At 38.7% G+C, this 27,125-nt stretch overlaps 1 long non-coding RNA gene across 1 annotated transcript in view; it reads right to left on the minus strand.

Annotated features, from left to right (window-relative positions):
* Positions 1–313: 313 nt before the first annotated feature.
* Positions 314–27,125, minus strand: part of LOC135365577 (uncharacterized) — a 72,364-nt gene continuing 45,552 nt past the window's right edge. The window contains exon 4 of the long non-coding RNA XR_010413682.1: positions 314–3,289. This is a non-coding gene — a long non-coding RNA (uncharacterized LOC135365577). The remainder of the gene's footprint in view (positions 3,290–27,125) is intronic.

The following is a 27,125-nucleotide window of genomic DNA, read 5'->3' on the forward strand; positions in this document are numbered from 1 at the left end:
TATTCTATCCTACTATTGGGTTTAATTATTCTACTTTTAAGGGCAGCACAAAATAGTGTTGCATTGGTAATTAGAAAGTCCAAGAACTAAGAGAAATCAGAATAACATAGAAGGAAGGCTTTTCTTACTATATCACCTCAAAAAGAGAGAAGGAGATGCCAACACAGATTATGTATTACTTTAAATGAATCTCTGTATATGATTTGATTAATTTTTTTTTTGCCACATTTAAGGTTGTAAGATAGTACATTCATCACGACCTTGAATCACATCATGTTCTGGTTATGTAATTATAAAATAATTAAACTGCCTTCATGAAATTACATGGAAATTAAATGATTACATTTTAGAAGTGGGTTGCTAGATCCTGTTCAGTTTCTAACCTATAATAAACTTGGCACCACTAGAGAGGTTGGAAGTGAGACATAAAGTGAGCATTGCTTGGCATTCTTCCACTAAAATTCCTGCTGTGGAAGATTGGCCCTTTCAAATAACACCAGATACTAAACTGGTATTTAATTTAAAAATCTTTAATCAACAAAGATCTCAACAACCATTTAAATTTCACTGCATATCAATTCTAAGTACCAATTATAAAATCACCGCTAATGCCATCACAAAAGCAGAAGCCTTTGAATTGAGGGCTTCGGCGATACTGAAACCATAGAGATCAAGAGGTCACTGTCCTGTTTCTGAAAGGAAAATTCTATGGTAGTTTAGCTGAAATTAAGAACAGAGGTTTGGAGTCTTTTGGAATTGAAACTGCTTTAGACAGATGTGCCCCATTCAATTACTCGCCTTGTAATTAGCATGGTAAAAGTATACCATGCTTAAATCTGCCATCCTGAAAAATTATGTTCATTTTCCCAGTTATGAGTATCTTAATGAAGAAGAAATTAAGGCCAAAGAAACCCTTTCATAAGTGTCAGGGAACCATGAGAGGAAGAGCAAATGTATTTATGGAGAGATTTCCAGATGATGGGTCGTATTGGGAAATTACAGATTTAGCCCCTTGACTCAGCAGATACAACAATATCTCAGCCAACATCATATGATGTCTGAGCGTCATCCATTTAACTACCTCCTACTATTCAAGGCATTTTAGATTTGCTCAGCATGTTTTATATTTCAATTCAAATTCACAACTATTAGTTTATCCACACGCTCATGACAGAATGAAAGAATGCACAACAGGAAGAGGTCCCGGGAAACTCAAAGTCTCTGAGGTCAGCGTGCTAAGAATCCACCTCTGTCACCACTTGGGAAGAAGGTGATGATTGCTACAGGCAGGTTTGAGGAGAGCCCTGCTAAGCAAGGGGGAAGTGCTTTGGAAACAGCAGCTGGTAAGTGTGGGGCAGGAGAGAGACTTGGTCCTGGAAATATATCACAGTCAGAGGAACTACAAGTTAGAGATAGGTCTTTGAAAGGACGAGCTGATTCTGGGAAACACAGATTAATTAGACAGTATTTTCTGGTTGGGCTATTGTTTTTCTAAATTTTGTTTTCCTTCTTCATGTGGAGGGGGAGGGTTGTTTATTGATTTTGAACCTGGCTAACGGTGGGCCAACTTTGAAAACTCTGTTAATTGTCCTTATAGATGTGCATCTCTTTAAGAAATGTAATTGAAGAGAACTTTGCTTCTTCATATTCATAAATATTTAAAATTTTAGAGCTACAGATTTAAGACAGAAGAGGGGAGCAGAGTTCTGTTTTAAGTAGCGTGATCATTGCAGTTTTCTTAGATTGTTAACATTTCCTATTCTTAGCAGAATCAGTGTTTTGTTTTAGCAAGACAGGCAGAGGTGGGATGGCAAGGAAAACCTTAGTTAAAATACTAAGGCAGGGGCGCCTGGGTGGCTCAGTTGGTTAAGCGACTGCCTTTGGCTCAGGTCATGATCCTGGAGTCCCTGGATCGAGTCCCACATCGGGCTCCCTGCTCGGCAGGGAGTCTGCTTCGCCCTCTGACCCTATCCCCTCTCATGTGTTCTCTCTCATTGTCTCTCTCTCAAATAAATAAATAAAATCTTTAAAAAAAAAAAAAATACTAAGGCAGTAATTGCTCTGGATTTTCAGATTTTTCATCTTTTTTGGCTCTCTACAAACCAGATTAAAACTTAAAACTCTCAGTGACACCAAAAAGAGCCCCAGAATTGCATTTTCCTCAGGGAGGTAAAACAAAACTAGAATTAAACCTGGGACCAGACCCTAACAGTAGCAAATGTTTTCTGGGTTCCTTTAAACAATTCCGAGAGGAAACAGAGCATTTTTTTTCTTCCTTTTTTTTTTGGATGTATCTGCCACTAGATGGCACTATATAAACACCTTTATTTTCATTTTTCCCTTCTTCCCAAAGTAGTCAGGAAGGAGGCAAAACATTAGGTAATTCGTTCAGTCTTTTAAAAATTGCTACAGTTTATTAATTTTAGCCAAATCTTTAAATTATAAGCCTGAATGCCTTGTAACTGATTTGCCATACCTTAGTTCCCTATCGGCATGTATAGCTCAATTGCTGGGAGATTGGTTCACAGTCAGCTTTAGATGTATTGTTTCCTATTTCAGAGAGGAAACTGAATAAAAAGAAGGCAAGAAAACTGATACTATGTGAGAGGGCAGACAGGAAAAAGAAATACACTTACAAGAAAATGTATAATCTTGAATTTTGTTTGGTTTCCATGAAAATTGCCTGTGCCTCAGAAGATTGTCAGTTTAATGTTCTATCAGTAGGACCATAATTTATTCTTTTGTTACACCACCAGGATTGGAGGCGAAGAAGAGTCCCAGGCTAGCAGGAGGCACAGGAAGAGATTACATATGCAAATAATTTTGTAGCTCTTGTACCAGGAGACAGTTTGTCTTGTAATATTTCTTTTAAGTCACATAGAGAAATCCTTGGTTGGTTGCCAAAAAGCAAAATTGTGAGGTTAAAAAAAAAAAGAGAGAAAGGAAAAGGATATTCGAAAGGGGTATGCAGAGCTATGATGAAAAGTCAGGAGACACGTGACAACTGCAGCGTCTGTGATATTTTTAAGAGCTAAGAATGGAGGGGAGAATGGAGGGGGTGGGTAAGGAATATAAAGCAGTTTGGAGAAGGAAGTTTAAGTGTATTTAGGCCTGGGGAATTGAGGACACTGGGTCATATCCAGAGAAGTGTAATCTGTGTGACTGGCAGTGGGCAGGAGTAACCCAGGTCACTTGCCCTCCTAAAGCAGGTCGGCTGCTTCTTGACTCCCCTTCCCAGGAACAGTTGGTGATGTTTCACAGAGCTGAGGTGCCAGATGCTTCTTCCTCCCTGCAAGAGACAAGCAGACACTGAGGCAGAATTTTAGACATCAAAGAGCCTGAGCAGACGACCGTGTCTGCAGCTAGCAGGTCTACTAGGCCAGTAAGTTCAGGGAGGAATGGAAAGATGGAGTTGGCACACTTGGATGCCTCCGGTAGGAATAGGGCTGGAGGGGGGGCTGCTTGGAATGAGCTTTCTTCCTCCAGCACACCCTCAGTCATTCAGCAAACTATTTTTCCCTTCCTTTGTATCTTAGCTTACAAGCATTGGCTCCTCTCTGAAAAGGTCACCCTCCTATTCAGACAGAATTTGTGACTCTCAGTAGCTGGGAATACCTTGGAACCAAAGAGAACCTATTAGGAGAGGAAAAAAAAAAAAAAAAAAAAAGCCAGAGTCATTGCTAAGCCAAAACATGGGGAAAAGATTAACCTCTAAATTTTTTTTTAATGATAACAAGAACACACATTTCTCTTTGATTCATAACCTTAATAAATTCTACTTATCGTTTTCAATAATTCTAAGGTGTTCTAAAGACAATTTTGTATTACAAAAGGATTTCATATTAGTTTGAATTACTTCAGAAAAAAAATGCCCTATTCCACTACTAACAGTTGTGGAAAAATCTATAGGGGGACATTTTTTACTCTCACTAATGAAGAAAGAACCTAATAAAGATTGTTGAATTTTGGAGATCAGGGAGTTGTGGTTATACCCACAATAAAATGTTGGCCTATTACATCAGGAAAGCCTTGGTTCATTTACTTTAACACAAGTATTTGAAATAATTTAGTTTCCTTGGTAAATGGTCTGTAGACTCTTCAAGGTGTTGTTAGCTAAAATATTAATGTGAATTCACTCCACACATCTCCTAATTTTGCTGAGAAATGAGACATGAACACTATGTTTTGTGGTAGCAAGAGTTGGAGGAGGGGAGCCAAGAGAGAAGCAACAGTGAATGGTATGGTTGAATTGACGGGAGTTCAGAGCACTAGCAACTGGGAAAAAGAAATCGGGAAACTTGGATTTTGCTACCAATTATCATTCAGAATCAGCTTGAAAGATAAACTGGTTAATAGACACACTGGGGATAATTACTAAAGTGTCCACAGCCTGTTCAACTAAATCCCTGTTCGCACTGTCAAGAAAGCTCTCAGGTAACAAAAACCCTAGTATATTGACACTACTTACAAAAAGAAAAAGTATAACCATAGTCCAGCTAACTCCAAATAAGCACAGTTTCAGAGTTCCTGGGGAATCTTTTGCAGGAGTGAGAGTTTGAGGGAGACAAAATTAAGCTTCTAGGAGAGTGTAGACAGAGTTTCTCTGTCCCACACTTCAGTTGTTGTCCTGGGGCCCAAGGTGTCAGGTGACTTTTTTGCTTGTTTCTGTGGAGGAGCTCTTGCTTTTCCACCTGAGAGCCTTCTTTCCCATCCTCTCTGCTATTTCTTTGCTCTCCCACACTCATTCCAGGCAGTCATCCCTGGGCCTTCCAAAGGGACTCCTTCTCTGAAATCCAGATAAGGTTTCAGGTTGTTCTCTACCTTACGGCATCATGACTTTTATATACAGCTTTATCCTTTATTGAACTGTAAGCTTTTTGTTGGCAATGACTTTGTCAGAATTATCTTTTCAGATAACAGGTGCTCAAAAGTATTTAAATCACCTAATCTTCATACAGCTCTAGGAACTGTGGGCACCAGGATTCAATGTAATGTAGTTCCCATGTGTTAAATCAACTCACTTCACAAATGGTTTCAATGTCCTCGTCCATCTGGTATTTTATTACATTTATGCTGGACATCAATTCTAATATGACTATACTCCCATGCCCCTACCCTAGGCTGCATGAAGGGAGCCCACTCTGGCCTTGAATTAGGGAAACCAACTATCCCAGTTAGTACGGGACTGAGGGGTTTCCCTTTCATTGATAAAATGGGGACAGTAGAAGGTGAACTGGAATAGTTGGTCACCCTAACACTGCTCCCCCACCCAGTCCCCCCAAGTGTATTTCTCTTAGAGCTCTCATCAGTGTACTATAATCTTTGATTTTCTTGTTTGTCTCTTTTACTAGACTGAGTTTCTTATCTCTTTCTATCCGTAGCATCTATCACAGAGTCTGGTACTTAACTGATACTCTATAACTGTTTGGTGAGTAAAGAAAAGAATGGAGAAACACGCATGAATGAGGGAACAACGATTTTATTTCTCCATGAGGAGGAGAAACATCCTTTCTGTGTTTCAGTCCTATCACAGAGGGGTTTCCGTCCATCTGAAGAAAGCGGGGTTTCACCTGCAGCCCAGAGGTTCATGGACACCTTTGGCACCCTCTTCATAAGGAAGAGGCCCAAGAAGTACACCATGAGATGCCTGCACTCTCCCCTTCTGTGCAACTCAAATGTTTTCTCTTAAAAAGTCTTCCTTCACCCTCCTCCCACTCTGAACAGATTCACTTGTTCCCCATTCTGGGCTTCTGGAGCATTTGTCTTCTGCTACTCTAAGGACATCTTGAGTTATCTGTATCTTATTCATTTTTGGATCACCAGAAGTTAGCATTATATCCAGTCCATAATAGATGCTCTGAAAAGGACAAAAAGAAAATGCTGAAAGTACAGGGGAATTTATTTACAAGTGTGAGGGGCAAAGGAGATACTCATAATAGCAACACAGATTGCCTAAGCACTCTGTATTCATTATTTTATTTCATCCTCACAACAAAGCTCAAGAAATTTGAATTATCCCCATTTTGCGAAGGAGAAAATTAAAAGTCAAATAGATAAGTTATTGCCCAGTCACATAGTTCATGAATGGTGCAGTCCAACCTGGCTTCAATTCAGTTCATTTTATTGGCTTTTATCTAGGGATAAAGGGTTTTTTAAAAAAGATTTTATTTATTTATATGAGAGAGAGAGAGAGAGAGAGGGCATGAGCTGGGGGAGGGGCAGAGGGAGAAGCAGACGTAGGGCTTGATCCCAGGACCCTGAGATCAGGACCTGAGCAGAGGGTAGATGCTTAACCACTGAGCCATTCAGGTGCCCCAAGGGATAGAGGCTTTTGACATGGATGGTAATAGTTCCACATGTGAAAAAAGCAGGAGTTTGGGGACCTGGCTACCAGTATATATTAGGGATGAAGAAATACTGAGAAAAGTTTACATTATTATTAAAACAGTTTGTGAAACCAACTACCCGCAAAAGTTCTCTTTAGAATGTGATATGTACACATGACCTCCTCAAAGCTCTCACTTCCTCAGAGACTCTAGATTTGGGGATTTGGAGGGAGGACAAGCCTGGGCCCAATTCTGTTTTTATATTTATTAGTGAAATGTGAGTGAATATAATTAAGTGACTGTGAGGGACTCAGAAGAAACAAATCCAATGCCAGATCACGTTTCAGGTGTGATCCCAAACCCTGGAGGGATTTCACTTACAAAAACCCTTAAAAGAAAGGCTAGTTTGAAAAGGGTCCTAGGATGGAAAGCCTTATGAATTTTAAGAGATACTATGTGTGTATATCTTTTTGTGTGTGTGTATGTGTGTGGGGGGGGGTTCAAGGTTAAATTATAGTTATTTTATTAGATATGCAAAGAAGGATAACTCCTTTACTTCCTATGACTGGGGTGGGAAGTAGGTAAAAGAACAATAGACACCTTTAAAAAATTTAACTTTTGGGCACCTGGGTGGCTCAGTCAGTTAAGTGTCTGCCTTTGGCTCAGGTCATGATCCCAGGGTCCTGGGATCGAGCCCCTGCATCAGGCTTCCTGCTCAGAGGGGAGTCTGCTTCTCCCTGTGACCCTCCCCGCCCTCTCGTGCTCTCTCTCTCTCTTTCAAATAAATAAAATCTTTAAAAAAAAATAAAGAAATAAAAAATTTAACTTTTAATTTTTAAAAATTGTGGTAAAACACATGTAACTATGTTTTTTAAAGATTTTATTTATTTGACAGAGAGAGACACAGCGAGAGAGAGAACACAAGCAGGGGGAGTGGGAGAGGGAGAAGCAGGCTTCCCACTGAGCAGGGAGTCCGATGTGGGGCTCGATCCCAGGACCCTGGGATCATGACCCGAGCCGAAGGTAGACGCTTAATGACTGAGCCACCCAGGCACCCCCACATATAACCATTTTTAACTGTACAGAGAGAGAGACAGAACAAGAGACACTTTAACTTGCCAATTAAAAGAACTTCCAGATGAAATGGTTGTGTTCAGGTAAATATGAACCTGAACACAACAATTTTGGGTTTTGATTCAACAAATGAATCAAAGATCAGCTCCTTACTAGGGACGTTCCTTGAGTAGAAAAACTCAAGATAATGTCCATAGGGGAAAATACTTTAGCAATGTGGCTGTTTGGCATTTATTAATTATTTTCTGTTGGTCTTCACCCCCTGATGGCTAGTCTGAAGTGGTCTCTGACTCGCATGTAGTGAAGTGTAACTGTGTCCATTGTGCTGCTCTCGCTATTCCTACCTGCATCTTCCCTCAAAGCTCAACTGCAGTTGATCGTCCAACCTCTAACTATCTTCCTCTGGAAGGGGAGAGACTTTTTTTCTTTTTCTTCCACCCTGTAAGAGACCTCTACATCATATTCTTCTTTTCCCCCATAGCACTGAACCCAGTGTCACAGCCTGAAATTGCAGATGAATTGTTCTCTCTACCTCTTGAAAGAAACACTTGATTTGAGTCTGCCAAGTACAGATAGCTCTTAATGTGGGAGCCTTGTCATAACTTGGAAACAGGAATTACTGAGGGCCAAAGAGCACCACAATATTATTCTTTTTACATATATAAATAAGTTTAAAATTGACAACTTTGGATCAATGACTGTATGACATCTTTTTTCAATCCCATCAAAATTCAAACAGAAAAAATAGTAGAAAACCATTTTTTTCTTTTGAAAAACAAATGGAAAGAAAACAATTCACTTATTTAAATATTTAATGTGTCCCTTAGATGTGCTTGCCATGCATCTGGCTGGCTATATAAACAAGGATTAGATTTAGAAAAGGGGGGGCACCAAAAGTGAGTTATGATTCCACACATGCATGCATGCATGCATGCAAACATACACACAGGATTTGGTTTGAAATAACATGCAATTCTCCTACTTTTGAGTTTATTTTAGTTAGAGAAACAATAGAAGACTATAAATGAGTCTATAGGTTTTGAGTAAAACCATAAAGTACGTGCTCTTTATTTCTATAAGAGAAACTTTTGAAAGATGAAGGAAATATCTTGCTAGTCTCTCGAATAATTTTGGAAGTTTTTTCATTTCAGAAACAATATTCAATTATATTTTGAGTCTTTGCTTTTAAAAATTTCCATGAAAGTTTTCTCTGACAATGAAATCATTATGTTCCAAGGTTTTAAAAAATTATTAACCTTCCATGTTTGATAATTACATGCTGATAAATACTGTATTAAGTATATTAGGAATAAAAGCTTTCTTAATATTTAATATCCACTTTAAACATTTTAGTCTTTTCCGGGATAAAATAATGTGAACTAAAGACAGGTATCAATTTAATTAAAACTGCAACATGGTTGACTTATTTTTATATTGAGATCAGTTGGACATTGATATCTCAGGCATAGTTAATTTGCATTTATATTGGAACAAGAAGAATCTTTATAAACAACATTTATACTTCTGATTTTCCAGAGGTCTTTTATTATGGAAAGGGAAAGAGATCAAAAGGTAATGAAAAGAACATGAGTTCTAACAGAAAGAATTCATCTGAAAAGGACTGTAAGAATAGAGATATGGCTAACCCCAGTTGCACCAAACCACACTGCATGGCAAAAATATTAACGCTTACTTTTGCTTAGATTTATACAATTTTCCTTAAATTTACTATGATTTTACTTGCTCTGACTTGTTCTGCTGCTAGTATAGTTCATATAATCATATTTTGTGTGTTTTTTAGTATAGTTGACACACGATGTTACATTAGTTTTAGGTATACAACATAGTTGTTGAATATACTGCTTTTAATGTAAGCTTGTTCTAGCCTTATTCAAGCAATAGTATCAGTCAGGTAAGGAATTGGGCAGTGCAGCTTTCTAAAAACCAGGGACATTTTTGTGGTAGCTGCCTGTCAATTTCAAATTAAGCTGTCCTACAAAACTTTAGTTTTCCTCTACCCCCTCACATTCTCCATCTGACCTTAGTCACTTCACAATAGACTACAAAAAAGTGTGTGGGGGGGAAGTCTCTGATCTTTCTCAAACCTATTTCAGTTTCATCGATCAATATGTACTGAATACCAACTTGGAGAAACTACAGAGACCTTTACCTTCTTTTATATTTCCCCAATATTGATCTTTCTTTATTTCCTATATTCAGAGAAAGTGTGGGATGCATAGAAGGGCACAAGCAAAGTGGTTTTATGAGGTTAAGATAAAATAAAAAAATAAACCCCTGGCACTGGGACACCAATGGAGAGTGCACAGTAGGCATGAATAGTGTTGGTATCTAGAATTGAGGGAATTGCTATGATATGAAGATCTTTAGGAAGCTATAACTGTATTGGATGTGCCCTAGTAAAATCATAAGAAAGGTAAATTAGGCAATAATAACAGCTAAGATTTTTTTTTTTTAGTTCTTTCTATGTATCAGGACTTTTCTAACAAGTTTTATTTATTTAATCTTCACAATCCCATTCTGCAGGAGGTATTATCATTATTCCTGTTTTACAAATAAAGAAAGTGAGGCACAGAAAGGTAAATTATCTAACATCACATAGTTAACAAATGCTGGGTATTTACACTCATGCAGACTGATACAAGAAGCTGTGCATTTTATCTATATATAAAGAGTTACCTAATTGTGGTATATTTGAGTTCATTCAGAAATAAACTGGAGTACAGAAATAAACCCTCACATATATGGTCAAATGATCTTCGACAAAGATATCAAGGACACTTAATGGGAAACAGTCTCTTCAACAAATGGTGATGAGAAAACTGGATATCCATATGAAAAAGAATGAAACTGGACCTTTATCTTACACCATATACAAAAATTCTCAAAATGGATTAAAGATCTAAATGTAAGACCTAAGACCATAAAACTCTTAGAAGAAAATATAAGAGAAAAGCTTCATGACAATGAATTTGGCAATAATTTCTTGGATATCCCAAAAGCACAGGCACCAAAAGCAAAAACAGGCAAATGGGACTTTAAATCTGTGCATTAAAGGACACAAACAGCAGAGAGAAAAGGCAAGCTACAGAATGGGAGAAAATCTTTGCAAATCAGATATCTGATAAGAGAATAACGTCTAGAATACATAGAGAACTCCTACAACTACAAAGAACAACAATAACAAACAACAAATAACCTCAATTTAAAAAACAGACAAAAGAGTTGAATGGGCCTTTCTACAAAGATAATATAAAAATGGTGAACAAGCATAAGAAAAGATGTTCAACATCACTAATCATTTGAGAAATGCAAATCAAAACCACAATGAAGTATCACCTCAGACCTATTCAGAGGCCAACTATTGAAAAAACAGAAAATAATCAGTGTTGGTGAGGATAAGGAGAGATTGGAACATTGTGCACTGTTGGTGATAATTTAAGATGGTGTAGCTGCCAGCATACACCAGAAACACTTCCTGAAGTGCGAGGCCCTGGACAGCGTATGACCCCTTCTTACTACAGTATTACTCTCAGGAGCAGGAAATATAACAAGCTTTCATAACACGCAAAAGACAGAAATCTAGATATAATGATAAGACAGAGGAATTCTCTCCAAAAGAAAGATCAAAGAGAGATCACAGCCAGGGATTTCTTCAAAAGATATATAAGCAATGTATCTGAACCAGAATTTACAACAACAGTCATGAGAACACTAACTGGGCTTGAATGAAGCATAGAAGACATCAGAGAAACCGTTGCTGCAGAGATAAAAGACCTAAAAACTAGTCAGGCCGAAATAAAAAATGCTATAACAAATGCAAAACTGACTGGATGTAATCACAATGAGGATGGAAGAAGCAGAGGAAAAAATAGATGATAAAGAAGATAAAATTATGGAAAACAATGAAGCTGGAAGGAAGGGAAGAAAACTACTAGATCACAAATATAGACTTAGGGAACCCAGTTATTCCACAAATTAAAATAATGTCGGTATCATAGGAGTCCCAGAAGAAAAGTGGGAAAAAGGAGTAGAAGGTTTATTTGAACAAGTTATAGCTGAGAACTTCCCCAATCTGGGGAAGGAAACAGGCATTCAAAACTAAGAGGCACAGGGAACTCCCCTCAAAATCAACAAAAACAGGTTGACACCAAGACATATCATAGTGAAATATGCAAAATACAAAGAGAAAATTCAGAAAGCGGCTAGGGACAAAAGGTCCTTAATCTACAAGGGTAGGCACATAAGGTTAGCTGCAGACCTGTCCACAGAAACTTGGCAAGCCAGAAATAAGTGGCATGATATATTCAATTGTGCTAAATGGGAAAAATATGCAACCAAGAATACTAAATCCAGCAAGGCTGTCATTCAGAATAGAAGGAGAGACAAAGAGTTTACAAGACAAGCAAAAACTAAAGGAGTTCATGAACACTAAACCAGCTCTGCAAGAAATATTCCCCTTTGAGTGGGAAAGAGAGACCAAAAGCAACAAAGACTAGAAAGGAACAGAGACAACCTACAGGAAAATGACTTTACAGGTAATACAATGGCACTAAATTTATATCTTTCTTTTTTTTTTTAATTTTATTTATTTGAGAGACACAGAGAGAGATAGCGAGAGAGAGCCCAAGAAGGGGGCGAGGAGAGGGAGAAGCAGGCTCCCCGCTGAGCAGGGAGCCTGATGCGGGGCTTGATCCCAGGACCCCAGGATCATGACCTAGCCAAAGGCAGATGCTTAACCAACTGAGCCACCCAGGTGCCCCTAAATTCATATCTTTCAATAATTACTCTGAATGTAAATGGACTCAATGCTCTGATCAAAAGACATAGAGTATCAGAATGGATAAAAAAACAAGACCCATCAATATGTTGCTTACAAAAGACTCATTTTAGACCCAAAAACACATCCAGATTGAAAGTGAGGGGGTGAAGAACCATCTACCATGCTAATGGACATCAAAAGAAAGCTGGAGTAGCCATACTCATATCAGACAAACTAAATTTTAAACCAAAGACTGTAATAAAAGATGAAGAAGGGCACTATATCTTAATAAAGGGGTCTATCCAACAAGTTGATCTAACAACTATAAATATTTATGCCCTCAACTTGGGAGCAAACAAATATATAAATCAATTAATAATAAACTTAAAGAAAGAAACTCATTGATAATAATACAATAATAGTAGGGGACTTTAACACCCCACTCACAGCACTGGACAGATCATCTAAGTAGAAGATCAACAAGGAAACAATGGCTTTGAATGACACACTGGACCAAATGGACTTAACGGATACATTCAGAGCATGTCATCCTAAAGCAGCAAAATACACATTCTTTTCGAGTGCACATGGAATATTCTCCAAAATAGATCACACACTGAGTCACAAATCAGGCTCAACCAGTACAAAAAATTGATATATCATGAATATTTTCAGACCACAATGCTATGAAACTTGAAGTGAACCACAAGAAAACATTTGGAAAGTCCACAAATACATGGAGGTTAAAGAACATCTGACTAAAAAATGAATGGGTTACCCAGGAAATTAAGGAAGAAGGGTGCCTGGGTGGCTCAGTTTGTTAAGCATTTGCTTTCGGCTCAGGTCATGATCCCAGGGTCCTGGGATCGAGCCCCACATCAGGCTGCCTGCTCGGCAGGGAGGTTGCATCTCTCTCTCCCTCTGCTGCTCCCTCTACTTGTACTCTCTCTCTCTCCATCAAATACCTAAGTAAAATTTTTTTTTTAAAGGAAATTAAAGAAGAAATTAAAAAAATACATGGAAGCAAATTAAAATTAAAACATGATAGTCCAAAACCTTTGGGAAGCAGCAAAGGCGGTCGTAAGAGGGAAGTATATAGCAATACAGGCCTTCCTCAAGAAGCAAGAAAAATCTCAAGTATACGACCTAACCTTATACCAAAAGGAGCTGGAAAGGGAACAGCAAATAAAACCCAAAACCAGCAGAAGAAGGGAAATAGTTTGGATTAGAGCAGAAATAAATGATATAGAAAAAAAAAAAAAACCCAGAACAGATCAATGAAACTAGGAGTGTGTTCTTTGAAAGAATTAGCAAAACTGATAAACCCCTGGCAAGACTTATCAAAAAGAAAAGAGAGAGGGCCCAAATAAAATCATGAATGAAAGAGGAGAGATCACAACCAACACCGAAGAAATACAAACAATTTTAAGAGAATATTATGAGCAATTATGTGCCATCAAATTGACCAAATTCCTAAAACATATAAATGACCAAAACTGAAACAAGAAGAAATAGAAAATGTGAACATACCCATAACCAGCAAAGAAACTGAATCAGTAATCAAAAATCTCCCAACAAACATGAGTCCAGGGCTGGATGGCTTCCCAGGGGAATTCTACCAGACTTTTAAAGAAGAATTAATACCTATTCTTCTGAAGCTGTTCCACAAAAAAGAAATGGAAGGAAAACTTTTAAACTCATTCTATGAGGCCAGCTTACCTTGATTCCAAAATCAAACAAAGACCCCACTAAAAAGGAAAATTACAGACCAATATCCCTGATGAACATGGATGCAAAAATTATCAAAAAGATGCTAGCTAATCGAATCCAACAGTACATTAAAAGGATTATTCACCATGATTAAGTGGGACTTATTCCTGGGCTGCAGGAGTGGTTCAATAGCTCCAAATCAATCAATGTGATACACCACATTAATAAAAGAAAGGATAAGAACCATATGATCTCTCAATAGATGCAGAAAAAAACATTTGACAAAATACAGCATCCTTTCTTGATAAAAACCCTCAAGAAAGTAGGGATAGAGGAAACATACCTCAATATCATAAAGGTCATATACAAGAGACCCAGAGTTAATATCATTCTTAATGGAGAAAAACTAAGAGCTTTTCCCCTAAGGTCAGGAACACGACAGGGATGTCCACTCACTACTGTTGTTCAACATAGTACTGGAAGCCTAGCCTCAGCAATCAGACAACAAAAGGCATCCAAATCGACAACAAAGAAGTGAAACTTTCACTCTTCACAGATGACATGATACTCAGCAACCTCTTGGACCTTGGCCATAACAGCTTCTTACTAGACATGTCTCCAGAGGCAAGGGAAACAAAATCAAAAGTGAACTATTGGGACTTCATCAAGATAAAAAGTTCTGCACAGTGAAGGAAATAATCATCAAAACTAAGAGGCAGCCTATGGAATGGGAGAAGATATTTGCAAATGACATATTGGATTAAGGGGTCAGTATCCAAAATCTATAAAAACTTATCAAATTCACCCCCAAAATAAATAATCCAGTTAAGAAATGGTCAGAAGACATGAACAGACATTTCTCCAAAGACGACATACAAATGGCCAACAGACACATGAAAAGATACTCAACGTCACTCATCATCAGGGAAATACAAATCAAAACCACAATGAGGGCGCCTGGGTGGCTCAGTTGGTTAAGCGACTGCCTTTGGCTCAGGTCATGATCCTGGAGTCCCAGGATCGAGTCCCGCATCGGGCTCCCTGCTCAGTGGGGAGTCTGCTTCTCCCTCTGACCCTCCCCCCTCTCATGTGCTCTCTCTCTCTCAAAAAAAAATAAATAAAAAATCTTAAAAAAAAAAAAAAAACACAATGAGATACTACCCCATATCTGTCAGAACGGCTAAAATTAACAACTCATGAAACAACAGATGTTGGTGAGGATGTGGAGAAAGGGGAACCCTCTTACACTGTTGGTGGAAATGAAACTGGTGCAGCCACTCGGGAAAACAGTATGGAGGTTCCCAAAAGTTAAAAATAGTACTTCCTATGGCCAAGCAATTGCACTACTAGGTATTTACCCAAAGGACACAAAAATACCAATTCGAAGGGGCACATGAACCCCAATGTTTATAGCAGTATTATCAGCAATAGCCAAGTTATGGAAAGAGCCCAAATGTCCATCAACTGATGAATGGATAAAGAAGATGTGGTTTATATATAAATGGAATATTACTCAGCCATTAAAAAAAGAAATTTTGCCATTTGCAATGATGTAGATGGAAATAGAGTGTTTATGCTAAGCAAAATAAGTCAGTCAGAGAAAAACAAATACCATATGATTTCACTAATATGTGGAATTTAAGAAACAAACCGATGAACATAGGGGAAGGGAAAGAAAAACAAGATAAAAACAGAGAGAGAGGCAAACCATAAGAGACTCTTAACTATAGAGAACAAAGTGAGGGTTGCTGGAGGGGAGGTGGATGGGGGATGGGCTAGATGGGTGTTGGGTATTAAGGAGGGCACATGTTGTGATAAGCACTGGGTGTTTTCTGTAAGTGATGAACCACTAAATTCTACTGCTGAAACCAATACTATATTGTATGTTAACTAACTTGAATTTAAATAAAATCTTGGAAGAAAAAAATAAAATGGTGTAGCTGCTATTGTAAAACAGTAGGGTGATTCCTCAAAACATAGAACTACCGTGTGATCTAGCAATCTCACAGAACTACCATATGACCCAGCAATATATCCAAAAAAAATTCCAAAAGAATTAAAAGCAGGGTCACAAAAAGATATTTGTACAACCATGCCCATTTGGAGCACTATTCACAATAGTCAAGAAGTAAAAGCAAACCAAAGGTCCATCAATGTATATGCATACAATAGAATATTATTTAGCCTTAAAAAGGAAAGAAATCTTGTCACATGCTACAGAATGGATGAATCTTGAGGACATTGTGCTAAGTGAAATAAGCCAGTCACAAAATGACAAATACTATATGATTCCACTTATATGAAGTATCTAGAATAGTCAAATTCATAGAAACAGAAAGTAGAATGGTGGTCACCAGGGACTTGGGAAAAGGGGAAATAAGGAGTGTTTAATGGGTAGAGAGTTTCAGTTTTGCAAGATGAAAAAGTTCTGAAAATCTGTTGCAGAACAATGTGATATAGTTAACACTACTGAACTGTACAGTTAGAAATGGTTAAGATGGTAAATTTTATCTTACATGTTTTTACCACTATTAAAAATGAAAAATAAGCAAATAAACTTGAGACATTAGCTATCTGAAAGACCCAATATGAACACTTTTCTTCTATGATTTCTAAGGTCTATTTCTGCTCAGCTGTCCTTTTGCAGTATTCTACATTGGGTACAACAGTTCCTATCTCTTTGCAGAACCTTTCTCTAAAGCCACCAGTATCCATGACCTCCAGAGCATTTTATGATCTACCTATCCTATGTGTTGTTATATTCAGTGTCTCAAATCTTCTGAGCCCAACATCTAACAACTTTCCAAATAAGAAGTAGTCTTGGATTTATCAAATAAACCATTTCTATTAACATACTGTCTCACTGAAATAATATCTGATTCTTTAATTCATATATATTATGCGGACACAAACACACACACACATATACACATACACACACATGCATATCTGTAGGGATAACGTCAAACAAGAAAACTAAGTCTGATGAAGGAAATGTCCTATTGAAGGACATTTCTTTAACAAAATCATTGAGAGCCTTCTCAGTCAACAAAGGGAATATCAGGTTAGTGAAGCAAAGCAGCAATGAAAAGACAAAGAAAAAAACCCCCAATACTTGAGGATTTAAGGAAGACAGCAAACAAAGACAGTAATCTTTCCAGGAGAGCTGAGAATAGAGTTTGGTTGTTGGTCAATTCATTTAAGGCTCATTAATATTCAAGAACATTGGCTGATTGTATTACTTCCTTTCTTTACTAATGTCAAGTCATTATTATTGGAGCTGGTTCTTCCTCTCCCATTTTGTGCATACCCCAGTATATCTCCCAAAATGAGACTGTTGTGAAGGGATATATTGTAAGGAAGCATTGGAAGAATGAGAAAGGCAATAAGGCCATTAGAAGACCCAGTGCAGAGAGGACATTACTCTGTCCAAGATAAGAAAGTTATCATAGAAACAAGATGGTGATCATTAGCAAAGGGTCCAAGCTCCCCTCCCTTTAGCAACAGCAAAGAGAGTTCTCATATCTCTCCAGGTTCTGCAGGCAACTGTTTCTCTTGTTCAGTGGCTTCCCAGAAGGTGTTAAGTGAATAGATAACAGCCAGAAAAATGGAGTGAGGGCTTCTGGAGAGGAGAGATGATGATTCCACAGGCCAAGAGCTAAGAGAAAATTCTCGGTCACTTTCAAGATTCATTGCATGAAGAGTTCCAGAAAGCCCTGGGAAGTGGAATATAAAAGTAATTGCAAACCAACGTCTTGCCACAGCTTCTCTGGATGACAAACAATGCGTCAGAGATTGTCATTGAGGCAAATGGGCTCTACAAGCAGAGGAATCCATGGGATCTCTATAGAGAATAATCCCCTTGTAGTTGATAGATATGCTATGCAGAATTTCCTGTTAATTACATCTTTTAATATAATTCTGTGGCAAGAGTTCTTGTACTGAATTTCAAGTATTTCTGGGCTTGGGGGAAGGGAAAGAACAGGGAGGAAATTACAGTACTGGATAGTATTATATGAAATTAATTACCCACAGGGAATTTATAAAAGATTGATTACAAAGATGATTGTCGTCATCCATGATTTTCCTATTCTTTACTAATTGTGTTTCTAGCTATTGAATCAACGTGGATATTTCAGCAAAGGCTCTGATAGTCTTTAAAGTTCTTGCTTTTGTGTTAAATGAAGATCAACCATCTGTCTCTCTTCTGGTATTTTTTAGCATAATGCAAAGTCATATCAGTCGATGACTAACAGATTTTTTTCTCGTAAACTTTTTTCTTTCATCTCTTTGGAGGAATAGTAAGGTTATGTATTATTAGCATAATAAATGTATATACATGCACACATATGGAAACCATTTTGCAAGTACAAACATGAGTTGGGTTTCAAAAGTTCACTTTTAGGTCAGATGTTCAGAACTTGGAATGATTATTAGATGTACAAAAATATTGTTAGAATTTAATGCTTTTAAAATTATGCTAAAATTGGACACTGGTATCCCACAAGGAACTTTTACAGAAAAATACAAGAGACTAGTGGTCTTTCCCCAATTTTCAGGGTGATGAAATTATTAGGTTTTCTTGGTTTAAAGGGTTTTCCCCATATATTTTCTCTCAATAATAAAAGAACATCTGAGGGTGCCTGGGTGGCTCAGTCGTTAAGCGTCTGCCTTCAGCTCAGGTCATGATCCCAGGGTCCCGGGATCGAGTCTGACATCAGGCTCCCTGCTTGGCAGGAAGCCTGCTTCTCCCTCTCCCACTCCCCCTGCTTGTGTTCCTGCTCTCGCTGTCTCTCCTCTGTCAAATAAATAAATAAAATCTTTAAAATAATAAAAAAAAAGAACATCTGAGAGCTTACTGTTTTACATACATCAACTTATTTAATCTTCACAAGGATCCTATTATATAGAGAAAAAAACACAAATGACTAATTTTCCCTTACACTGCTCAAATACTAGGTGGTAGAGCTAATGTGGTAGATTTAAACATGTCCACAAAGTCTTTTACATTTCTCCCATTCAGAGTCTATGTCCCCTTCCCTTGAAACTAGGCCAGCCTTAGTGACTCACTTATAACCAACAGAATCCAGGAGAGATATTGTGTGATTTCTGAGGCTAGGTCAGAAAAGGTCATGCAGCTTCCACCTGGCTCTGTTGTGATGCTTGTTCTGGGAGAAGCTAACTGGCAGGTAAGAAATCTCTCCCTGCTAGAGAAGCCATAGATAGACACTCTGATCATCAGTTCTGCATCAACTGTAAGTCATTAAGTAAGCCATTTAAATTTCTAGCAGAGCCAAGCTTTCAGATGCCTACAGCCCCAAATTTGACTGCAAATGCATGACAGATTCCAAGTGAGAACTACTAGGTTGCTATGTTAGTGTTGGGGTAATTCATTATGAAGTAATAACAACAAGAACAGCCAGTAGCAGAACCTAGGTTTGTTGGCCTCTAATGCTCATCTTAAGCTATACATCTTACTGCTTTCCTTAAACCTTTGATACTGATGCTACTTTTCCACAATAAAATCAAGTATGAAACTCAATTTAATATAAAATTATCTATTTAGCTATTTAATTAAGTTTAGGATATCCATAGTACTTTGAGTTCTGCAAAAAATCACCCTGAATTCTATTCTGTCTCTTAACAAACCAGAGAACCACTACTTTACAAATAATGGCCAAGTTCTCACTCATCCAACCAACATTTATTGAGTACCTACTATATGTCAGGCAGTGTAAAAACTGCTGTAGATACAAGAATGAATTAACATGAGCTTCATCATCTTGTCAATGATGGGGGCTGGGAGAAAATGGGGAAGGATGCACGTTAAACAAATAGGACAAAAATAAGAAAAGTTCTGTGATTCAAGAATGCACAAAAGAGATGCTGGTTGAGCAGAGTCTAGAAGTTAATGTTTCTGGTGGTTGGAGGAAGCAGGGGAACAGGATGGAGAGGGGAAAGGACTCTCTGGGTTAGCTCATCTGTAGCACTAACTTCAAGCTCTCTCTTAGTCCAAGACCCCTTGACACTGACCAGTCAGAAGGGAGAGGCTGGAGAGAATAATTCAAAGGGTGAAAGCTAAGATGGTCTTCCTAAAACACAGCTCTGGGGGGATGCTGAGCTTGAGAGAATCCAGAGGTAGGCACCCCGATCCTATTATGTCAGGAGAGTTTCCAAATTAACGGTTGCCTGTATTCAGTCTACCAGGCATTGACTTTGGATGAAGACATTTTCTCTTCCTTTCCCCCACCCCATAAAATAATTATAATAGCTCTTACTCCTAAACTGGTTTTTATTTTCAGAGTAATGAGGTGAGTTAATGTCTATAGAGATCCCTTATTTTCTTGCTAGGAAAAAAAGATGTTTTGGGGATGGGAATTATCATTACTCCGGTAGTATAGGTTTACATTATAAGAATGAGGAAAACATCTCTTTTTGTTCAAGCAGTGTACTCTCTTCAAGGGAGCTATTTTTTGTATCTCTTGCTCAATAGGTGGCAAGCAATGTGTTCTCACATGCTTGGGTTGCTCACATCTTTCATTCAGCCACCCACAGCTAAAGACCGCCCTGTTTATTTAGTAAGTTAGTAATTTTTGTATCCATATTTATTTTCTTACCTTTCTTTGTCTGCTCAGACTCCAGTTTGGAGAACTGTTTCTTTTACAAACAGAGCTATGAAACGCATGGCCTCACCTATCCTACTAGGAATGAACCTGTGACTCAGGCTGGCCAACAAGAGTATTGTACTCCTCCTCAAACACAGTGACTGGTCTAAGGATGGACAAGTGATTCAAGGGAACACAGAATGTTTTTCTAGGATTGATATGGATGATCAAGGAGAGAGGGTTATTTACTCATTTGAGGTCATGAACTAGAAGGACTGTATAAATCTGGTGCTGTCAGGACTCATCTTCTCCATTGTGTAGACACAACCAGCCTACAAATTAAAACTAATACCCAAAAAAGCAGAATTAGTAAATTAATAATGTAGAGAATGATACCTTCATTTTAGGTACCTGGTTCTATTCTGGAAGTTATCATCCCTTGGACTTTTAGGTTAAATAAGCCAATTTTTTTTTCCTGGCTTAAGCTTTTTTTTAAAATTTTGTTATTATGTTATGTTAGTCACCATACATTACATCATCAGTTTTTGATGTAGTGTTCCATGATTCATTGTTTGCATATAACACCCAGTGCTCCATGCAGTACATGCCCTCCTTAATACCCATTACTGTGCTAACCCAACCCCCCACCTCCCTCCCCTCTAAAATCCTCAGTTTGTTTCTCAGAGTCCATAGTCTCTCATGGTTCTTCTCCCCTCCGATTCCCCCCCCTTCATTTTTCCCTTCCTTCTCCTAATGTCCTCCATGCTATTCCTTATGTTCCAATTATAAGTGAAACCATATAATTGACTTTGTCTGCTTGACTTATTTCATTTAGCATAATCTCCTCCAGTCCCATCCATGTTGATGCAAAAGTTGGTATTCATCCTTTCTGATGGCTGAGTAATATTCCATTGTATATATGGTCCACATCTTCTTTATCCATTCATCTGTTGAAGGGCATCTCGGCTCTTTCCACAGTTTGGCTATTGTGGACATTGCTGGCTTACACTGGTTTGAATCGGGTTTCTGTTACATCCAACCAAGAGTACTGGCTAATTAAATTTATTCTTATATAATTTTGGGGTTCCTGGACCCAATTCCAACATGTGTATTAGGTGGGAGAGCTGAACTTCCCACACAACACCAAGAAATTCTTGGACATCAGCAGAGTATCTGACAATTCAACTCAATTTGATGGCTATCTACCAAAAGATACCATCAGATTCCACAGGTTAAGGATTCAGTCCTACAAGACTCTCCCCTAATCCTCCACTCACATCTGATGCTAGTCACAAGTCCAGATTGTAACTTGTACTTCTGACTGATTGGCTATATGATCAGAGGATCCCAAGACCTCCTCCTCAGGTATGACTAATTTGTTAGAGCAGTTCACAGAACTCAGAGAAATGTTTTATTTACTAGGTTATCAGCTTACTATAAAAGGATATAACTCAGAAACAGAAAGAAGAGATGGATAAGTTGAGGTATGAGGAAAGGGCTTGGAGCTTCCATGCTCTCTCTGGGCAGGCATTCTCCCAGCACCTCCAAATGTTCACCAAAATGGAAGGTCTCTGAACCCTCACCTTTTGGGGGTTATGTAGGTTATATTACATAGGCATGATTGATTGCACTGTTAACCATTGGGGATTGATCCAACCTCCAACCCCACTCCTGTCCCCAGAAGTCAGGGGGTGGGACTGAAAGTTCCAACCCTCTAATCACATGGTTGGTTTTCCTGGTAACCATCCTTAGATGCTTTCCAAAAGTCACCTCATTAAAATAACAAAAGACATCTTTATCACTTTCAGTACTTAGAGGAAATTACAGGGGTTTAGGAAGCTGTGAGCCATGACAGTCTCTCTTTGACACCATAGTACACCCCAGGTACCTGCAGGTCAGAGCCATATCTGCATGCTCCCAAGAGTTGAGGTAGTCACTGACCCATCTAAGGAGTTCAGTTGAAACTGTCTTCCAGAAATTCTTCCACCACTCCCTTGGCAATTGCAAACACAACCAGATGAAGGAGGGCCAGGCAGGCAACCAAGTTGGCTGGAAGCACCTAGGGGTTTATATTGCAGCATCCATTCTTTGTGAAGAAACAGACATCCTTCATATTAATATTCAGCCCTGAGGAAAGAATCAATCCTGTATCCATTCTCTTATCTATTTTAGTAATTTGCTTTTGTCTCACTGATTTCAGAGTAATGTAAACTCTTCTCATGGTTGGTTGAGATCTTGAATTTAGAAGCAATAAAAAAGAATTTAGAGTTCAAAAGTGTACATCCTCAATTGTGTTGGCTTCTCCAGGTGCTTAGCTTGACTTCTGGATTGGTTGTTGCAGCTTAATTTTATGCTTCAAAAATTGCTTTTCGGGACGCCTGCGTGGCTCAGTCAGCTAAGCGGCTGCCTTCGGCTCAGGTCATGATCCCAGGGTCCTGGGATCGAGCCCCGCATCGGGCTCCCTGCTCAGCAGGAAGCCTGCTTCTCCCTCTCCCTCTGCCTGCCACTCTGCCTACTTGTGCTGTCTCTCTATCTCTCTGTCAAATAAATAAATAAAATCTTTTAAAAAAATTGCTTTTCTATTTCTTACAACACAGATTGTTTCAAGCTAACTTGTGGCAGAAAGGACGTAGGAATCTTGGTGATAAGACAAGGTGAACACTGAATACTTCCCTTGCCCTTGTTCTGCCTGTAACTCAGAGCTTTTCCCAAAAGTAGGGAAGGTGGGGTGGCCTAACCCATCTCCCAACAATCTTCCAGTGTATTGGGAGGGAAAATTTCTGTGTGAATTAAAACTTAACTGAATTTGCTTCTGCCTTTTATTTATTTATTATTTCAAATTTTAATTTAAATTCTATTTAGTTAACATATATGGTAAAATTGATTTCAGGTATAGAATTTAGTGATTCATCACTTACATATAACACCAGTGCTCATCACAAGTGCCCTCCTTAATGCCCATCACCCAATTAGCCCATCCCCCCCCACCACCCCCTCCAGCAACCCCTCAGTTTGTTCTCTATAGTTAAGAGTTTCTTATGGTTTGCTTCCCTCTCTCCCTCTCTCTTTTTTAGGAAGTGGCCAGCAGTGGTTGAGCCATCCTTAATCTTCCTCAGTTTCTGCTTTCAAAGTGAGGCCCAAATAAATACATTATCTGTTCTGGTTATTCTCCATCACCCAAACCCACCCCATTTGTTCTGGACCATGGACAGGGAATCTGGCAAATGACCTCAGCAAGGCTCCCCTGCCATCTGGCTTCTAGTTGGGTTCAGCCCATGAGAAGCATCTGGGAGAGCAAGAGGAATGGGAGATCAGGGTATTTCCTTCCCCACTCCCTCCCTGCTTTGGTGCCTATAACCCCTATGATAACAGCTCCTCCTGGCTCTTCCATGGCTCCAGCTGTCACCAGGCTCAGAGACACTATTTCCTTCCCTTGCTCCTTCAGGCCTAGGGGTGTAATGGCTTCCCACTGGCGCTGTCCCTGGGTGCCTCAGTGTTTGTTTTTGGTTTCTCTAACCTGCCCACACTTCTGGAGACACGTCCTTAATTAAAGTCTCTTTACTTAAACCCCATTAAACAGAATTTTGCTTTCTGCCAGGACTTTGCTGCATGATTAAGTTAAAAATAGTTTGCTTGCTATGCAAGTATAATTTCAAGATAAGTTTTCTTAATTCCCTTTCCATTAGACAATCCCTACAAAGCCCATTCTACATAGAAATTCTGGAACTGCCATAGGAATATCATAATTCAATCCTGGGGTAGATGGTTCTGTTAAGGAAAAGATCATAATAAGATGATTATCTTGGTTAAGAAAGCCCCCCCTTGTCATTGCCTGGGGTGAGGTGGGGAGTAAGAATATATTCATATTTCTGGGAGAAACCTTGAAGATAAGAGTGAGTAGATGAGTAAAGGGCCTGGAAAATAGGGAGAAAGGAAAGCAAAAGTGGTTATGGAAGACAGGAACCTCAAGATATGGCAGGAAACAGGCAGTGAGAAATTGTCAGTGGTGGGAAATGGTCATAAATGCTAGGACTAGTGATGTCTGAAATTGTTGAAGGTTATTTTGTGTTCTTTGTCAAAATTACTGTTATCCTGTTCCTTTCACCCCATCTTCTTCCACCATGCCATTCCTCCCTCAAAAGATCAGTAAAAGTCGGCTTCAAGTAACAGCTTTGTAAAATTAGTGCTCCAGGGGGCATGAAAGAAGACAGATGAAGGTCCCAGGTGGAGCCCTTCAGAGAGAATGGGGCTTGTTCACACTGCGAGGTATGTTAGGAGGAGGTACATGTGGAGAAGCAGGCAGCTAGGAACCTTACGGAAAATTGTGAGTCCCTTAAAAATCCTCAGAGATGTTGGGTTGTGTTTACATATTATTATTTAATTATTACTGAGGACCATGGTGATGGACCTCCACTGTTAACTCCAGAAGGCAGGAATATGTTCACATAAAACCTATATGACTCAATCAGAACAAATAAGAACAATAACATTAACTATACATGCAAGTGTGTTCTGAGTTTGAAATTTTTAGAAACAATTTCTAAAGAAGTGAGCAAATACATGGGTGTTTACGCTGGCAAATGGGAAATTTTCTCTAAGTGTTGAGAATGGTACCTGGCATAAAGTAATTGCTATATGTGTGTTTGGTGGTTTATTCTTTAAAACAAGAAACATCCATAAACAAATAACTTCAGAGATAAGGCCATACAATTACAGTAGGATAGGTATATAGATGGATGGGTAGATAGGTAAAAGGGTGAATAGATAGATTTAAAATATTAAACAAATAATAGTTATTATTTCATTGTTGTTGTGACCTGGGCTTCAGTGTCCAAAGAGTGCCCTTCCTTTTTTCCTGTACTCAAATTGCACCTTCCGATGTTCATAAGGGTCATGCAGCTACATATTCCAAGAAATTCAGATTTAAGTCAAGAATACAAATGTAAGTGTGTGTTCATGGCCTATGGAAAGCATCATTGATGGAAGAAATAACTCAGGATACTCACAGGAAAGCAACCACAATAAATGTTATTCTTCTGTACTATGTGCAAGACCCCATTTAGATACATTGATACTCAGAGCCACCTTATTATTATCTCATTTAACAGAGGAGAAAATTGAGGGACAGAGAATTAACTTGCTGGAGATTTCAAAGCTAGTAAGCAGCAGAGTCAGGATTCAAACCTAGACAGCTCAACTCCAGAGCTGCAGCTCTCAGTGACTAAATTACCTCATCTTAAAGCCAGAAATAAGCAGACTGGTAAACATTCCACTTCGGTCCAACTCCCTAAATATTTTGTTGACATATTTAGGGGGGACATAATTCCAAAACTGCATAAAATATACTAATTATCACTGAATGTGGGACGGCAGTAATCTAATAAGAATTTATTCATTCTTTCTTTTTTTTTTTTTAAATATGTGGGTTTTTTGTTTTTTTTATTTATTATTTATTTGAGACAGAGAGAATGAGAGACAGAGAGCATGAGAGGGAGGAGGGTCAGAGGGAGAAGCAGACTCCCTGCCAAGCAGGGAGCCCGATGCGGGACTCGATCCTGTGACTCCAGGATCATGACCTGAGCCGAAGGCAGTCGTTTAACCAACTGAGCCACCCAGGTGCCCCCATTCTTTCAACAAGTATTTAGTGAGCACCTACTCAGTGCCAGAAACTCTCTAGGCATGGGGGCAATAGTTATGAACAGTGTGGAGAGAAATCCATACCTTCATGGAGCACAGATTCCAGTGAAGTGGATACAGGCAATAAACAAAATAAGGCATAAATATTATGCAAAAATAAAACAAAGTGGAGAAGAAGGAATAGCCAAGGAAAGCCTCCACAAGAAAGTTGTTCATTTGTTTAGGAAGCCTTGGAAGAGGGTAATGAAATACTGTGCTTACCTTTTCCCCTTTATTTCTATTCTCCTCTTCACTAGATGAAGCATGAATGTGAGCTAAAGAACCACAGGAACCTGCTTATCATAATTTTAGAAATTCATTCTTCCACTAATGCAAAACCAAAAGTATGGCTATTATGTTGTCATTACTCCTCGAAATCCTTTTAAGGTTGCAGGGATTTCCTTTCTTGTGCTGGGGTGTACCCACATGTCTGTGGTTCTTGAAAGAGCCTTCTAAGCCAGAGCAGCTCCTCCACCTGATCATCTCTCTGTTAAAGTCAAGGGCAGATTTATTTGAACTTCAAATGCCTTGGGCAGTTCAGTGTCCTTTCACATGGGACATCTGACTTGTCAAGAGATGAGTTGGCATGATCTTGAATGAAGTTAAGACACTGGATGGGATTTTTCCCTTATTTTCCTATTTTGTATATATGTGTGTCTGTGCTAAAAAGGCAATATTGTCACAGAACCTACATGGACAATCACTTTAGAAGTATATATCATGGTATGAAATCATGCTGATGAAACCTGTGTTTTTTCATGGATCCCCATAAATGATCTAGCTTAAACACTCCAGAATAGGGGCACCTGGGTGGCTCAGTTGGTTAAGCATCTGACTTTTGATTTCAGCTCAAGTCTTGATCTCAGGGTTGTGAGCTCAAGCTTCACATTAGGCTCCATGCCTAGCTTGGAACCTACTTAAAAAAACAAATCAAACAAACAAAAAACAGAAAAA

Source organism: Mirounga angustirostris, unplaced genomic scaffold (assembly GCF_029215605.1).
Source record: "Mirounga angustirostris isolate CCGP_5_RB_7025 unplaced genomic scaffold, mMirAng1.0.hap1 SCAF_8, whole genome shotgun sequence".
Classification (NCBI taxonomy): Eukaryota; Metazoa; Chordata; class Mammalia; order Carnivora; family Phocidae; genus Mirounga; species Mirounga angustirostris.